Raw genomic sequence first — 19,899 nt, 5'->3', positions numbered from 1 at the left:
CAGGTAGATTAATATACCATACATGGGCAAAGCTCAGCGTATTCAGCAAACACCCCTGAAAGATTCCTACGATTCCCAAGCCAGTCTCAAACTCGGGCTCTCCAGAGTGATAAACTGACATCTTTGTCAGATGACCATCTGGTCATTATTATTGTTCATTTAATTAATAGATAGTTTACTACAATCAAACATAACATATATAGCAAGAATTTATTATTTTAATAAAATTTTATTTTATGGATCTCATATACATTTATTTTATTGATGGAATAAATGTATATGAATAATTATTATTATAAAGCATAAATATATTCTATCTTCTTTTATTATTTTAAGTAAAAAATACACTTTAGTGGACAACCTGTAGCATAACTTATATTATGAAAATGATCTATTTGACATTTTTTTACATCATAATAAATAAATAAAATTTCTCTGAAATTATATAATTATAGTAAATATGTTATAGTAATATTAATGACTAAATCAATAAAAAAGATTTTATGACCTAAGGATATAAAACTAAGTGAAAAAATATTGGAAATATAATTATATAATTAATTTTTTCTTATATTACCGATAGCACAAAACGTGCATTGAAATTTATAACAAGGGATAGAAAACTTTGCAGAAAAATACTTTGTTTTGTATACGGTGTCAAGAAATACTAACGTAAAGACCTGGCAATTAGGAATTAAGTAGAAGAAAGGATTTAAATAGCCAAAATGAATTCTATACTATCAAAATATAGCTTAATTGGTAATTTTTTTTAATTTAATAAATATGCACTTTAAGTACTTTAAAAGTTCCATATCTTCAAATAAAAACCAAGTTTAAAAAGAAACTTTTTAAGATTAATTTTATTGATCTTACAATAATATATATACAGTATATCTTTTTTCAAAAACACAATTTAGATATAAAAGATGTTTAATATAACTAAATGAAACTAATAGAAGAATAGATCTTATTTGAGTCTTTCTACTACTACAATAATAGTGAAAATTTGGTTACATGGGTATGTAAGATTTAAAATTGTAACTTTTAAATTTTATATATTCAAACTACAATTTAACAATGCCAGAACAATTTTATATGTTCTAAACACAAAACTGTTCTGACACTGGAAAAATGACATTATTTAAATAAATAATTGGTAAACAAATGCTAATAGTTTATTATGAAACTAGTAAATTTTTTTTGCAGATATTTATTAACACCTGAAAGAATATTCAAAAATATTTGACAAAAACAAAACCAGAACAGATTAAAATGTAGAAGTCCATTATTCCTTCTCATCAAACATTTTTAGTCTCTTGATTATATACGTATAGAAAAGTTGTTTTTAGAATGCAGCTGATATATATATATATATCAGCTGCATTCTAAAACATAACTTTTACATTAAATGAATAAATACCGTATTTAAAAGGAAAAATAAAATATACATTCTATAGTTTAAATTAAAAATCTTTTTTACAATACAATAGAACCCTGACTATCCAAGATAACATGGACCAATGCTGTCTTGGATAACTGAAAATTGAATAAAACGGATGACAATGGCTATTTTGTAATAAAAATTACAAATATAAAAGATCTATTATGACATCATTTTTAAATCTCTTTTTATACCTTAGTGAATTTAATCATATATAATAACAATATTTTAATGTTTTTTTATTTTTTGTTTTACATCTTTTTTACATGATAAAATGTAACTAAATAAGTTAATTACATTTTAATATGAATGGTTTGTCTCACATTGAAGTTAAATTATAAAAGGTAACAAAAACAAATTTTGTAATACATGTTATTGTTTTAAACTTTCTTTAAAAGTCTTTTAGAGAATTTCATTTTATAGAGGTTCTCTTCTTAGTCACAATGTTCCACAATCACCTCAGAATTATTTTTCATGGGCAGTCTGTCCCTTACCACCCAACCAGCCCACTATGGATCTGGCCAAGCATATGGTAAACATGGAAAAAAGTTCCTTTAATGCCCACAGCTTGTAAAGAGTTTTAAAAAAAATCACTTTATACAATCAAGGTTAAAAGTTTATAGTATTTATGCACTCAGTGCATTCACTTACAGATTTACTTTGGATAATGCTGAACCTCAGTTAATTGGAATTAGATAATTGAGGTTCTCCTGTATTAGTTAATTTAGAATGCAGTTGATATTGTACTATAAAATTTCAAAACATTCCTAGTAAATAAAATCTGAGACTTCTTAATCTATTTTGATTTCTTTTTAAACATGGAGTCACTTCTGGATTCAATTGAATCGTTTACATATTTTTTATAATTAATTTAATATAAAAATAAAACATTTTAACAATTGAAAGGCTTAGTGGAAAAGTAGTATATCCCATATGAAGTTTTGCAAGTTTATTTTTCTTTAGAGGTGCTACAGTTTTGCAGTGCTTTTCACAAGCTTGTGCAATTAATGATATCATAACCAACTTATAATCTGTCCACTTTTGCAGTTCAGTACATCTCTTTTTGTCCTATATGTTTGAATCTACATCACCTTGTCCATTGAGTTTGCTCTATAATCACTCTTGCCTTGATGTTATGTAATATATTGTAATCTTATCCTGTCACACTATATTTTATATTACTCCCTACTCCAATGACTCTCCCTAATTGTTAAAATAAAATATGCTATCATTATTAATTTATTATACATTAAAAAAATTTACCACAAAATATTTTTTTACCATATTTTCAAGTGTATAACCAAACAGAAATTTACTAGAACAAAATAAAACCTTTGCATAACTAACTCCACCATAAACCCCAGACTTATCAAAGAAGCCATTGTTCCATAGACATTTGTAATTTCAATAAATTTAAAATTGTGCATACAATCAACATCCCTTTTCAACATGTCTTTTAAACACAATCTGCAGGTTATATGAATAAAACTATAGCAAGTTTAAAATGAAACTAATGCAAATCTTGCAATATATTTAATTTATTTACTTTAATATAATCAATCAAAAGCAAAGTAAACAGTGAATAGCAAATAATGACTGCCAAAAACTGGTTAATCTTAAATAAACTACTGTCAAAAAACTGAAAAACCAGAAGAAATGGTAAAAAAAAAAAAAACTCATGAAACATTTTTGTCCCTATTAAATGGACATCTTCAGACTCTTAACATTCTAAATCCAAACTATACAAGATGGAGTGCTTCAAAATTTATAAAGCCACTGTGAGAGATGTGGCTATTAAGTTCAAGGATGCAGATTCACTTCCATCAACTTGGAAGACCTGCTTCTTATTATAATTACATGGTATACAATACTGTTGTGGCACCCAGTCCACCAATAAATGAGCTTGCATTTCAAGTCAAGATATTCATCTCATACAATTCAGATTAGAATATTAAGAGCCTGAAGATGTCCATTTAATATGGAGGAAAACATTCCCTAATGTGAGTTTTTACCATTTCTGCTGATTTTGGCACCATAGTACATTAAAGAGAACAAAAATAGAAAAATGTATAAGGAGTATGCCTTGTCTTATAGAAACACTATTGGATGTAAAGGGTGATCACACAAAATACTAACTTCATTTTTTTTTAAATTTTATTATATTAAAATTTTTATATGCAAAATCTTACTTTTTATTTCATAAGATGTAGTAAATATAAACATTAAATAATCCTATCAAAAACTGCATTTTTATTGAATTATTACATCAAAAACTAACAAATAATCAATTTTTGCAACTATTAACAAACCTTTAAATCCAGTAACCAAAAATGTTTAATAAAAACCTCAAACAAATGATTTTGACCTTAACCAAGGTCTGCTTCAGGTTTATGAACCAACTGAATTCCAAAATTGGAACACTAGAATCAATGTTTTGAAACATTAATTTTAAATATTTGGAACATGTAACATATACAGAAACTTAAAGGTGGACAATATGCAAATTCAAAATATGTACAAAAGGAAACACATATGCACATATTATTTTAGGATCTAGCCCAATAGCAAATAATACAAAGTCAATTTGCATCATCACTGCCAGGTTTCTCATACACATATTGCCAGGCATACAATAATGTGTTACCATCCTTAAAATTGATGCACTTGCCCATCAGGCTGGCCTTGTATATTTCTAGGGCCTTTAGGGTCCTAATATGATCGATTTGGAAGGACTGCGTTATTAGCCTGGTGTTAGGCTTGTCAGCTTGTACTTCAGGGTCGATGGTGTAATTGGATAGGGCAGTGGTATAACTTTTGTTCACAATGTTGTACTTGTGTTTCCTGCACCTTTTTTTGTACAGGAATGTTATGTGGAACCAATGTATACCAAATCTCTCTGGAACCTGTCATCCCTCACCAGAACACTGTAAACCCCTGGGAGTCTGAGATAATTAGGTTTGTTCTTTGCATTTCATAATAACGTATATATCAATTGGGACCTTCTGTAAGCCAGCTTGGTACATGTTAGGCCAGCTTTTTCTTTATATAAGGGATGTAAGTGTTGGTTGCACTATGATGCACCTGGAGTTAGGATTGTGACTCTGACTTCTGTCAGAAGTCCTTTGGGTATTAGAGGTATTTCATATGGCCCATTGGTTGTAGTAGGCATGTGCTAAACCATGTATTAGGTCCCTTCTGTATCCATGTTTTACCACAATGCCTTCAAGATGTTTTAGCTCCCTTACAGTGTCCTAATTAGAATGGTGTGTAAATGCCTGTCTGGTTAGTGCACAGAAGGCTGCAACTTTATGAGAATAAGAGTCGACAGAGTTTGCTGGAATGAACAATGGCAAGAAGCAGGGTTTGTAATAAACACCCGTTTCTATCTGTCCCTTGTTGAGACGAATTTTGATGTCTAAGAAGTGAGAGTTAGTGCTACATAACTGATCAAGTTTAAGGGTTAGCCCATAAAAGTTATCGTTCATGCAGTTTAAAAAATCATTGACATTCGGCTCAGTTTTCTAGAGGACAAACACATTATCAACCGTTTGTCATCAACATATCTCCTATAAATAATTATGTTGGATATGAATTTGAGTATGACCTTCCCTTCCAACTGACACACAACGAATTTGCACAAGTCACCTGATAAAAGATTTTTAAGAGATTAATATTCTATTAAGGAAAAAAATACGATAGAAAGTTTAAAATATCATCTTTAGTATACATTATTAATTTCAGTAATAATTTTAACAAACCATTACAAATTTTAATAATCTGACTGATTCAATAGAAAAAGTATTTTAAATATACAGAAATATATAAATAAAAATCAATTTAAAATATCTTCCAAATTTCTCAACAACACACTTATTTCAAGTTATCAATCTTTGCTTTTGTCTAAGGATAATTTGAGTTTCAAAAGGAAGCTACTTGTCAACAGAACTTGCTACTTTTCATTGATCAAGTTTGTGTCCATGCATTCTCTGACTAAAATTCTAGATCAGTAGAAGTCAAGTCCAGACTACATTTGTCTACTTATATATTTATTTATACTACACACAAATTATTTATAAATACTGGTTGCTTGCAGGTGCAGAGGTAACAGAATGCAAACTATAAAAACAAATGATCATAAATTTCCAGAATTGAACTATTTTTATATAATAGATCTTTTCAACCTTTCTGAAAATGAAAGTCGTACTTTTTAAACTTAGACATATTGTAATAAAGCATTTCAAAGTAGATTTTCCTAAATTTTCAGTATGCATTATAGTAATGAGAAAATTATTTATAACAGTTGAACTATTCAATATCTATTCATAATATATTTTATTTTTCTGAACAATAGCTGTTTAAAAAAATGTCAATAAATAAATATACAAATTCTACAATATTAAGATATTTGAAATTATTTATATTAGTATTTCCATCTAATAATATTAATATAGAAAACTGAATAATAATATGAAATAATAATCATAAAATTTCTTTTCTGAAGATGTATGTAATAACCTCAAATTTATCAAAAGGATTAAACTCAAATTATTTTTGAGTAAAGAAAATCAAAAACACCGAGAATGATGTAACAATATCAATTATTACAGTTACAAATTAACAACAATCATATCAAAGTAATAAATGCTAATTACACTAAATATATAAATAATTTATATAAAATCCCTCTATCTTTAATGACAGATTTTTCACTCAAAAGCACATTTTCTTATAAATTACTATTTAAATTACAATGGCTAAATATGCTGACTCTAAATTGAAAATGTACCATAGTAGTATTTTCATTCATATAATCCACAATGATGTATACCCTGTAGAAAATAACTAGGACATAAATAAAAATCTCATATAACCTGCCCACAATATACCCTGTAAAGCAATGGCTGCCCTATAGATTTGAGTTTATAATTACAATTAAAATTAATATTTAACCAACACTCATCACATAACCTGCACCTTCTTTCACAAATTGAGTTTTAAACACAAATAACACACAGGTTATGAAAATGTGATACTTATTTAAAAACTATTCTCTATTTAAAAGAAGCTCCAGTGAATATGTTCTATTAATCTATAGAATAAACTGTCTTCAATTAATGAAAAATAGTTATTATTGTCTTCCATGTTATTCTATCTTACATCTTTCTCTACTAATGAAAACTGGATACGTATTAACTGTAAAATAATGGATATTGGAATGTTAATTGACTTGATAAAGATCTTAGTATTACATCGAAAATATTAATCAGTTTTGTTTTGTAATGGAGAATTAAGGTATTAAAGGGGTTTGTTTTACAATACTCTATCTTAAAGGACAACGTATAAGACTAAAAAAAGTCAAATTTATTTTCTCAAATATTTAAATATCACTCTTCCACTGCTTTTATATACACTGAAGCTTCAGTTAGCTTTCATTTTGTCATTATGTTTGTTCTATTCTTCTATCAATTTAAAGGATTTTCTTTTATTAATTTAACAGAAACTAAGAAAAAAAATTAGATGAAGACCATTAAATTAACAAATACTAAAAAATACATATTAGATACATTTTTAACTTTATTACTTTTATCAAACTTATTTCATTAACTCTACATACATAAAATTTGATCTTATATTCCTGATCTTTCCAAGATCCAAGAATATAAAATCAAATAGATAAGAGAAGGGAGCCTGTATTTGTATCAAATCAATTAAGGGCCAGAAAAAATAACTCATGAAAGGAAGAAATCAAGTACAATCAAACCTTGGTTTACAAATTTAATTCATTCCTAAAAGTTGTTCAGAAACTGACTTGTTCTCAAACCAAAACGAATCTTCCCATAAGAAACAAAATGGATTAATCCGTTCCCAACCTCCAAAACAAAACCTTTTTAGCTGTATTTCATGCATAATGCATACAAATGCAATGTAATAATATATTATAACATACAAACTGAATAACAAATAAAGTTTATAAATAAGAAAGACAATTTCATTCATTCTTATCTGTGCTGAAAAGTGTCTTGATGGCACAAGCAGAGGGTGAAGAGCAGGTGGAAGGGAGGGTATATTATTTCTTGAAATTGTAGTTCCCCTCCATAATAACATCAGGTAACTGAACTTCAAGAACTTTTTCTCTTACCTTTTGGATTTTCTGCTTCTCACTAGCAGATTCTGCCTGGGACTCATTAGGTCTCTTTCTTCACTAAAAATTTATCATGGTTTGCTATTGCCTTATCAGGATGATGCTTTTCAACAAAACTGCACTTTACCCCATTTTGCACATGTCATCAATAAGAGCACTAGGCACATCCTCCCTTCCCTCCACTCCTCCAAGAGCATCGCCTTAAGCATATCCTTTTGCTGCTACTTTTGAAGGAGTTTGAGTTTGTAGGTAGACAACTTGGTACCATGTTCCTTCACCAGCTCTTCGACATCAGTATTGTTGACTTCCAGGCCCATGTTTTGGCTCAAAGATATATATCATTGACAGCTCTAGTAGGCTCTGTCTCAAATCCCACAAAGTCTCTCTGCAACACAACCAAGTCAGAGGTTCCTCCAGGCTAAGTTCAAGGTCCTGCAATTCACTTGCTGCCAGGCAAGTGTTAATAAGACCTAAGCAATGGAAGATATTAAAGTGGTTCTTTCAAAAGTCACAAAGAGTTAACTCCAGGTCAGAGATACATCGAAGCACCTTTGAAAAAGTGCTTTGGTGTTATACTTTTTAAAGTTAGAAATGATGTGTTGATCCATTGGCTGAATCAGTGGAACTGTATTAGAAAACAAACACTTCACAGTGATGAAGTCAAACTCTTTCATAACTTGGCCTCCATGCCTGAGGGGTGGGTAGGAGCATTGTCCATCAAAAGCAGGCACTTCAATGGCAAGTTATTTTCATTAAAATATTTCCTCACACTAGGAGCAAAAACTTCATGGACCCATTCCAAGAAAAACTGTCTAGTCACTGAGGCCATACTGTTAGTCTTCCACATGACAGACAACTTGCTTTTCGTAATGTTTTTCTCTCTTAAACACATGGGGATTCTCCAAATGATACACAAGTAATGGTTTCACCTTAAAATTGCCATTAGCATTGTCACAAAACAAAAGAGTTAACCTGTTCTTCATTGGCTTGTGTCCAGGCAAAACCTTTTCCTCCAGGGTTATGTATGTTCTGTTTGGCATTTTTTTCCAAAAAAGTCCAGTTTCATCACAATTAAACACTTGCTGGAGGATAAAACCCTCAGCAGTCACATACACACCAAATTCTTTCACAAACTTTTCCACATCTTTTTTGTTCACACTTGAAGCCTCTCCCCATGCCACTTCACTTCTTAAACTTTTCAAACCATCTTCAAGTAATCCTTAACACATCAGTCTTAGAACTTGAACCTGGAGTTTTCTCAAGCAAATTTTAGTGTAAATGCCTTGCTTTCTCACAAATGAAAGTCTCCAAAATACTGTCACTAGCCAACTGCGTTTTGTTGATCCAAATCAAGAGCAACTTTTCCACTTCTTCTAAGGTCTGTGATCTTTGTTTGGTGATCATAGCCACTCCTTTGGAAACATTAGCATCCTTTATTGCTTCCTTGTTCTTGAGAATAATACAGGTCAATGATTTTCCTAAGTTGAACTACAAAGCCAGATCCAAGACACAATTTTCATGCTTTCGTATAATCTCTTTCTTCATCTTTGTTATTTTCACTCTTTTCCTTTTCACCTACATGCTTACATTAGCTTTCTTAGATCTCATGGTTGCTTATGGAATAAAGAAAAAACAAGAAATAACACACAATACAAGAAAAATCACCAAAGTCAGAGAACAGTTTGCTGCAAAGTAATGCTGTGCTGTGGCTCCACAGATTAGACACACACAGATGGATAACTTCAAGAAAATCACATGACTAAAGATATGCAGCATACCATTAGCTGAAGCATGGTACAACAATGATCATGTGATTTACGAGGCTTGTTTCTTTTTCAACCTCCGATGATCCATAAAACAAAGACAAATGTAAATAACAAAATGAATTTATTACCAAAAGTTAGGTACATGGTTATTTTTCAACATATTCACCGTGAAGATTGAGGCATTTGTCATATCTGTGGACGAGCTTTTCCATCTCCTCTTCATAGAATGTTGCCACCAGTGAATTGAGATGGCCTTAACGATGTTGTTTTGAAGATCGTCAGTGGTTTACAGTTTCATTTTAAAATGAAAAATAGTTAAATGGAGTTAAATAATAGTTAAATAATTTATAAAAGAAATAATTTGCTATTGTTCACTTTTCCTGAAAATTCAGAAAAGTAATTAATAATATTTTTGTATGATCTGTAAGCCAGAAAATAAATATTACACTCAAACCTGTTTTTGTGCGGTCTATTTTTGTGCGATTTTTTGTGTGCAGTATATGAATTTCAATCAAACTGGTATGCTGCACAAAAATAATTGCACAAAACACATTGCATATAAAAAATCGCACAAAAAAAGACCGCACAAAAACAGGTTTGAGTGTATTTATTTTCTGGCTTACAGATACCCATGTTTTTCTAAAAGATGTTCATTAAAAGTTCTTGCATTTAATTAATACTGTTAAATATAATGCCAAACATAGATTATGTACTAATGAAAAATAATTAAAAAATATATATTTAATAATAAATTTTTGTTATTTAATTTTGAATTAAGTACCTTTAAATGTAAATTACTGGATGTCATTTTATATTACACAAATGTCAATTAATGCTATTTTTATTAATTAATTTGATTTAAATTGAATTGTGATGCCTACCGAAAACTGGTGGTAGTATCTGAACATTAAAATCTAATTTGAATAACATCATTGTGCCATAACATCTAATGACATGAGGCGAATCTTGGCTCCACTACTGAATCGGTAGTCCTGTTGTTAATCGGTCAGGCCGTTGATTTTCTTTAACATAAGAAGCAGCTCTGCTGAGTAGCTTGTTCAGAAACAGAGTTATCATATGGCAACCAGGCCAAATATGGTGTTCAAAATTTTGTTTGTGAACCAAACTGTTTGTAAACAGGGCCATTCGTAACTTGAGGTTTGACTACACTTAAAATTCAACTTTCTTAAAAACATGGTTTCTATGATTAATTCAATTCATTTTTATGCAAATTCTACAAATTACAAAAATAGAGTGAGCATTAACTCTGCCAATATGATTTCTCAAATCATCTTTGTTTTAGATGTATTTTTATCGAGATCATTGTTATATATTAAGTATTTCTCAACATTTAATTTTATTATGTTTTTCTAAGAATAAAATAATTCATTCAGAACATAAGATTTGATCAAAAGTTTATAATATTCCACTAACAGCTTGAAACTATTACCAAATCCTCTAAACAGTCTAGTACAGAACTCCCATTAGATAGTCCAGAGTCTTAGGAAATAAAAATATCATTAACCCATTAATGTTAATAAACTTTGTAGTACAGTGCATAACTCAGTGCTTGTGAAACAGTGCATTAATATAAGGTGCTAAAGCTGTTTTTTCAATGCTCACATATCAGTAAAAGTAATTTCTATATATTCACTTTGAAATTTTTATTAGGAAATAATGAATTGTCAGACTATTCACAATACTGAAAGTAATATGCCAAACTATTATATACACTTTAATATGTTCACAGTAATGGCAAACTCTTGATAAATGTTTTCTTTTAGTCAATTACAGTATGTAGTAACCTATACATATTCTTATTGAGGTTCTTTGGAAGAGCATTGGTATATTAAATCTTACAATCAGAGATTTCTTTTTAACACAAATCAAACCCAAAAAGATGATCCAATTTTTTCGCTCTTTCATGTAGCCTAGTATTTAATTTATTCATGTTGTTAAACACAGCCAATAGTTAGATCTTTATCAGTCAACAATTTATAGATTCAATATAATGGTATAAATCTCTAAAGATAGAGTATAAACAACTAAAAAAGCATAATCTAGTGTAGGGAATGATATTTGTTACATTAAATTTAGCTGAAAATCTTTCATGATATATCGAATATAAATTTTTCAAATATCAAAGTCAAAATATTTACGGGCATTAAAAATTTCTTCATCTATAGTTAGGGTTTCCAGATATCCTTTACTTCAAAGGAAAATCTTTTATTTTAGCTAAACTGTTCTTGTATTGAAACAACAAAGAACACAATTCGTCCTTTATTTTCATTTTCAATACCTGTGTTTTGTAATAACAATAGCTATATATATATATATGTAAGTTATATTTATTAAGTAATAAATTTAAACAAAAATAAAAATATTTAATTCTTTATTTTATACTATATTTAATACTATATTTTGAAAAAAAATGAATAAAATTTGCTAAACTGTGTATAATCATAAAAGTTACATACTTTAAATATTTAAAGTATGTATCTTGAATTATAAAACAGTAATAACAACACATAAATAAATATATAAATAACCTTGATATCAAACAACAATTCTAAATTATTAACATCTAACATATTTTAACATCTTTTAATACGAAAATCAAATCACAAGATATAATTTAAGAATATGTTTTAATTGTAAGTAAATTTAAATTACAAATAGATACTAAATTTTATAAAACTTTATTATATTGAAGAGAAGTAAAAGTTTCATACTACTGATTTCTAAAAGAATCTAATCTATTTCAGATAAAATTTTAAGTAAATACAAAATAGTAATAAAATCATATTATATTATTTCCAAATCATTAACTCAATCCAGAAGTTATCTATTTTCTTCAAAATCCAAATTATGTCACCCAAATGTTATTTTAGTTTTACAAACAAACGAAACTCTGCAAAAGTTAATAAATGATACTTCACTGCTACAATAGTGTTTTGGAAAGAGATCAAATTTGCAATTAATTTCTACATTATTATTATAATTATTTTAAAAAATATGAACTGTCTCTTTAAAGAATCTTTTCTTTTAATTAACATCTATAATTTATTTTAACATTTGACAGTGAATATTGAATATATAACTAAAAATATAAACTAAAAACCAATTTATGATTACAATTTTTTAATAATTCTATAGAAATCTTTTTAAAATTAATAGAATTTGCAATTTCCCAAATACAAATAATCACTTGTCATATGAAGTCTCCAAAATTATCACATTTCATTTCATCAAGATGTTAATAACATTCTTATGAATTTTGAAAATTTATTATTCTTCTGTTATTTATATATTAATTAATATTAAATAATTCATTTGTTAGAATAAATAAAAAATGTTAAATAAAATCAATCAAAATTTTATTACATTTTTAAAATAGTAATGAAACTGTTTAATTGGTAAAATTTTGATAAAACACACAACTATTTCATAACTTGTACTGAGTACAAGATGAAAATATTTTAAAATATAAATTAAGTATTTCTACTCATTCCCAGAAAATTTTTTAAATGCAATTTTAAGGTGATTTTTAAAAATTGTACCTTAGAATAACGTAATAATTCAGTGATGATGATTATAAAAATAAAAAAATTTTATCAGAATTTTAATGTATTCTTTAGGTTGTTTTCCTTTTTCTCTTACTTGTTCATTGTAGTCCATTGCAATTATCTAATAGTTTTGAAAAAGAATGATCCAAATTTATTATTTGTTTGTAAGAAATAACAAGAAAACAAAATTAAATTCTTTTGGGTAATCAAAAAAAGTACCTCTACTCATGAATATAAAAAATAAAAATTCCAGTGTGATTACTAATACAGTATATAAAAGACTTTTATTTATAAAACTTTTTTAGTAATTTTAAGTATTCAGCTAATAATAATGTTGTTATTTATGCAAATTTTTCAGTATATCTAGTTTTAAAAGACATACAAAAATCTATTATATATTTATGTATGAATGCCTATTTCATCATATATTAAATAAAGTAAATAAATTAAGTTATATTCATTCTTAATAAAAAATATTAAGTCTTATTATTATTCCAAAGCCATATCAAATATAGCTCTTATTTAAGCTAATTTTCGGTAAGTGCCCTCCTCTTTTACAGAAGTTACATGATATAAGAGGCTCTCTGGAATTATATCAATGACCTTAACTCTTAACCTTGTACTCTCTTGTCCTAATAAATTCCTCAAGTATTAATTAGCGCATTTATCTCAAAAAATTATGCCTATAATTAAAAATATTGCATTTGTAGTTTATTTATAAATTTCAAAACTAAATAATTATTCAATATTTTCAGATTATAAATCACAATAAAAACATTCGAGGAAAAAGGATTTGACATATTCAATAATTTAAAGATTAACCACAAAAACAAAATTTTCAACCTAAATAACTAATGTATGATCTAATTTTGTTTGGAATAGATTTTATTTATAAATATGTAATATTAGCAGCATAAAAATTTATTTTAAAATTATATTTGAAATGAAAATTTCATGTTTTATGTAAATTTAGTGTTCAGTATATTTTAAAATAATCAATCCATAGTAGAATAAAAAAAATTTTTAACTAAATGAGTGAAAATATGCATTAAAACATTCATTATTCATTTAACATAGACACCATCAATCAGCAAGATAAAATTCTAAATGGAATATCATTGACATTTACCAAATGGATTGAAGAATTTATTTTTATAACTTTTTCCTCTTTATTAGACTATTTTTAATAATCTATATTACAAAATTTTACATGAGAGTTTACAATGAAAATATTTTAAATATTGAATAATATTTGTACATTGCTGTCTTATATATATATATGAATGTTAGAATTCAAATTTTTTTAAATTATGTATAATACTATTATTACTTTAAAAGGAATTATCAACAAGACATTTAAATGAAAGTGTTTAAATTTTGTAAGAGGCTTTACTTCTTCATTCTTTCATTTTACACTTCACATAAATTAAAGATAAAACTTCCTAAATAACTGACAAAATACAGTAGCCTATATGTATTTTAAATTACATATAGGCTACTGAGGATACAATTTTATATTTTGAGTTAAATCAATTAAAATTCATAAACAATATTTTTAGATTTGATATTAATATCATTTGATACACTATATATTTAAAGTTAACATATAATGATATTTTGTTTGTGTATTGGATAATTAAAAATTTCATTAAAATATTAATGAATTCTATTATTTAAATGAAAAATTAATTTATTTCTTAAAATTAAAAGTACGCAATGCAAGCTTTTAATATCATCATTTCAAAATTTGGTAAAAATGTTTATGTTTTAATTTATTTAAAGTTACTTTTCAGTTAATTATTTTAAATAGTTTTATTAAATTATTTTTAGATTTACATATTGTAATTTATTACATAAATCTCTTTGATTAAAGTTATGTTTTAACAGTATCACCTATTAAAGCATAGATAATAAAACAGAAATTAATGCAAAACCCCCCGAATGGTGTTAATCAATAATTCATTAAAAACTTTTTTGTATGAAACGAGCAATTATTTATTGTGACATTGTGTCACAATGCCAGGCTGCAATTTTTAATCGTATTTTTTTAATTTATATAATATAAAATATATGCTCTCCACCTCAAATTAGTAGTGTGTTACCCTATATATTACACTTTTCCTGTTTGCAATAGAGTCATGCTGGTCGTCTACTAACTCCTTTTAGGGGAAAAGTTTTGAATTGAAATAACACGACTTCTGGTTTGCATCAGAAATTCACATGTAGTTAATTGGGGCCTCCTGTTCCTAAGCTTTTCATATCTGGTCTCATCTTTCATCTATCTAACTCTGTTCTCAAGATTAAGGAAAGACAGACAACAGTGGGAATTTATAGGTCTACAATTTTTTAAAATTGCAGCCCAACAACATCAAAATAAAATCAAACTCAGCTTTAATTAGAATTTGCTAGGACTTTCATCCAATTAATACTTTTTTTCAGGTATGTAAATCATAAAAACTTTGACTTTAGAACACAAAATATATGAAATATTTTGTATATATTCTACGTTCTGGTACAAAACAAAAGATGTGATTTAAATGCCTGAAGAAATCTATTAGTTGGACAAAGTTACTAGCAAATTCCAATTAACAGCAAGTACAATGTTGTTGTAACATTGTTTTGTATAAAAAAAATTTCTTAGTGAACCAGAAATTAGAACATTTTTTATAAACTATATCTTATATTTAATTTTTGAAATAAAAAAATAACCAATTATTCAAAATTATTCATTTATTTAATTTATGCTTAATAAAATTCAATAATATTTTATAATCTTATTTATAAAGTTGATTACGATATTCCATATTTAGCATAATTTAATATAGCAGCTGTTGATTATTATACTAAAGGAGTATCTATTTCTGTTGGTAGTTAATAAACAAAAATTGTAAAACGTGAGATTTTATCTGACTTCTGCTTGCAAAAATGGATTTAGAGATAGATAGCTATTGATTCTGTTTTTACCAATTTTTAAACAGTCAAAACAAAAATGGTCCTTAAAATTTTTAAAATAAGCCAGGACGATTAAATACAAATAAAGAAAAAATATATTTCTCTTATATTGGACTCTTATATATAAAATATATTGGACTATTTTACATTGTGAGGCAGACGAGAAGCCTCAAATAAAAGGTTGACTCCGCCGTGGAATTGTCTTATCCCTCAACTGCGTGAGAAAGGATGTCTGGATAAAAGACACATTTTATATGTATTGTCTTGTAAGAGAAATATATTTTTTCTTTATTTGTATTTAATTGTCCTGGCTTATTTTAAAAATTGTAAATTATTTTTTAATTGTGCTGCCACCACTAGAGGGAAATATTGGACTATTTTACATTGTGAGGCGGATGAGAAGCCTCAAATAAAAGGTCGACTCCGCCGTGGAATTGTCTTATCCATCAACTGCGTGAGAAAGGACGTCTGGATAAAAGACACATTTTATATGTATTGTCTGTAAGAGAAATATATTTTTTCTTTATTTGGTCCTTAAAATTATTCATTTTGGATTATTTTCAATTTTTAGAACTTGCAATCATGAAATATAAAAGTAGATATTTTTGACAGATATTTTACAAGTCATTTCTTTTAATTGCCATATGACAATGACCATTTCGGTGTTCTTTAAAATAATTTTGATGCATATTTTAAGATAAAATATGCAATGCCATCAAATAAGTTAACTTTTGCTTAAAGATATTTATAAATTATGCTTATCAAATTTGGTGGTGTTTTTCATTTGATTATATTTATGCTTTGGAAGAAGCCAGATAGATATTATTCAAATTACTTATTAGCATAAATTTATGATTATCTATTATTAAAATTTGTTTAAACTTAAATTTTTCCAATTATCTAGAGCAGTAGTTCTTAACTGGTATTCTGCAAACTTACCTTGAGTATTCCAGGAAGAAAAAAATAAAGATTTTAAAGTTTTTATTGCAAATTTATTCCAATATACTACAAACATAATACCTTATATGTAGACAATTCCATGCTTCTATTTTATTTAATACAATAAAGTTTATTGCTTCATTGCTTCCCAAGAATAGTAAACATGGAATTGCCTATCAATTTTTGAATATATTGATGGTAATGCTCTGCATAATAAAAAGTATATGAATGGTGTTCTGTGACCTCGGACAGGTTGAGAACCACTGACCTAGAGAAATAATTTCTTAAATTTTATTCTTGACTTTTTCCTATAGTGCTTGAATTTTTGACGACAAAATATCATATTATAATTACTTGACAGATTTTTTTTTTTATTAAACAGATTTTTAAGACTTTGTTTGTAATTTGTCAAATAGTAAATCCTGACTCAGTTTCAGGCATGCATGTTTATCATCAGATACTTGTAGAGATTGTCACTTAAAATGCTCTAAAGTTACTAGTGTGGCATTTCACATAGAAATAGCATACAAATTGTTTACATTTATGACAAACTGCAAAGTACAATTAGAAAAAATGATATAAACATATAAAGTCACACATTATTTTTTTCGTAATATATTATGTAATATAAAAAATAAAAATTTTGTAAAATAGGGCTGGCAGAAATACAGTATTAAATGTAAAAACACGTAAACAGATAATAAAAATATCTTCTTTACTCGCCATGTCCAATCACCAGGAACAAACTATTCTCCACAGCAGAGACGACCTTTCTTTAGAGGCTACGCCTCTGCCAAATTATGTAAAACAGTCTAAAATGTCCACAGGTGACTGTTTACGTATTTTTACGTTTAATAAATAAAAATTTGTTTTAATAAAACAGATTTTTATTAAATAAATTCAGATATTTCTCTAGCAAGCAAAGAGCTACAAGAAATCAAGCATTAAAACATTTAAGAACTGTTTATAAAATGTTTCCACTAGCATATACACGATAAAAAGAAAATAATAATCAAAACCTTTTATACTAAATTATTTTGCTGAGAAAAACTTTAAAACAATGGATTATTAATTAAAAATGATATTAACAGTTTCAATACTAATTGCAAAAATAAAAATAATAATAATAATGCCAATTCAAACTGTATAAATGTTTCTAGATGTGTTAATATTTTAAAACTTTTTTCAAATTTCAGATAACAAGAAAAACCTATGACCACAGAGATATGGTACTGTACTATATAAATATCAACCTTAGCATATCCTGCAGATATTTTACAGAATATTATGGCAATATACTTAAAAATTAGATGTTACACATAACATCATTATTTCACATATATAAAACAAGTAAAACTAAATTCATAATGTCTTTAACTTGTAAAATATTATAATGATATCTTGATAAATGAAATTTATTGCAGATTTTGGAATCAGTAAATAATGTTTAATTATAACGTAATGAATTAAACATCATTATTTGTTCTCTTATTTATTTTCTCATTAACTTTAAATAAACATTAACTTTGAATTACTACTCTTAAACATTATTAAACAACAACTTATTCTGAAAACCTAACATTAGGACAAAATATAAGATAACTAGAAGTTTATTTAACATACGATAAGGGTGACAAAGATAATATTGTTAATTATTTTTATCTGTATTATTGTTAATGATATCATTGGTTTTTGTACTGTTAGAAACAATATCTATTTAGATACATAACATTGCTCATGCATATCTGCACTTTTGTATATTAATATATAAAATAATTCCAATTCATTTATAAATTGGCATACTTTTTCTTGCAATTAAAAGTTAAATATTCAAAAACACATATGTAACAATAAATTATTATTTTTATAACAATGATAATTTCATTAATAAATTATAAAACTGTCTTAATTGAATCTTCAAATTTTAGATAATTTATTGATCATCATTGAAGATGATCACAACTTCCTGATTATAAAAATAAATTAGTTATATTCATAATTTATTTCCAAATAAAATATTCTCCATAGAAATTTGAAGCCATTAAAAAATAATGATATTAAACAGGATAAGGAAGCACATAGCTATATCCAATTATACCTTAGGTTATTGTCTGCTATCCAAATAAAGCAGAATGACTCATACTACCTGTTTTATTTTCACCGTACATATTAAATATACTCAATTTAAATATAGATTAAACCTATATTTAATTTATCGGTGCTATTAATTAATAAACAAAATAGTCGAAACTTTGCGAGTTTCTCGAATTTATTAAAATCGAATCACGTTAATAAAATCAGAAAGCTCGTTCACAATTAAAAGTCACAATAAATTTTTTATTCAATACAAATGTCAAAATTTCCTTTCTGTTTCACATTTCAGGATTAAAGGTCAGAGAATCAAAAACATAAACAAATGGTCCAATCACAATCTTCATTAAATTATTTGTGATTATTATTATCATAATAAACTTGATGATCAAATAATTATAATTCCCATACAGATTAATGTCCTTTATATTCAAATAATTCATTTCAAATAGCAATTAGTAAATACAGATTAATAGCTTTGTCATTGTTAATTCAAATATCATCATTTAATAATCAAAATGAGTTTTCAAAGAATCCAACTGAAATAACTTTGATATGTTTTAACATCTAAAAGGATAATCTTAAGATTTTGAGTCAGAAAAATATCTTTAACATGTTTATTCTAATAATAAATTTTACATTTTTAAGCCAAAGTTAAAAGCTTTTTAACTCTTAATACACATTTTACAGCAATCGATGCATTTACGAAGCTATTTTCCTTTAAGCTAAAGCTTTTAATATTCAATTTTCAATGCAGGAAAGACAATTCATCTCAACTTATTGAAGCCGGTTTAGAACAATGACTTATGATTAAATATTTACCTTTTATATTTACTCTCCAATTTATTCTTAATATATTCCTTCGTTAAGTACGTCGAACACTATAATATTTACAACAATTTCCTCGGATTAATTTTAATGTTTTGACTCGTTTACAAGAGACGTCCTTCTCTCATCTCCATGTTCCTACGACTAACGCTTCAACTGCTACTAGCAACACAT

The 19,899-nt window shown here is 26.8% G+C and overlaps 1 protein-coding gene across 1 annotated transcript in view; it reads right to left on the bottom strand.

Annotated features, from left to right (window-relative positions):
* The window catches only part of LOC136969294 (protein sprint-like), a 102,492-nt gene extending 82,593 nt beyond the window's left edge, over positions 1–19,899 (bottom strand). Inside the window, exon 1 of the mRNA XM_067263407.1 lies at positions 19,720–19,899. The gene's annotated coding sequence lies outside the window, so the exon portion shown is untranslated. The remainder of the gene's footprint in view (positions 1–19,719) is intronic.

This window comes from Centruroides vittatus, unplaced genomic scaffold (genome assembly GCF_030686945.1).
Source record: "Centruroides vittatus isolate TY-2023 unplaced genomic scaffold, ASM3068694v2 contig_1776, whole genome shotgun sequence".
NCBI lineage: Eukaryota > Metazoa > Arthropoda > Arachnida > Scorpiones > Buthidae > Centruroides > Centruroides vittatus.
Note: the sequence above shows the minus strand (reverse complement) of the source record. Positions and strands in the feature narration are given on the sequence as shown.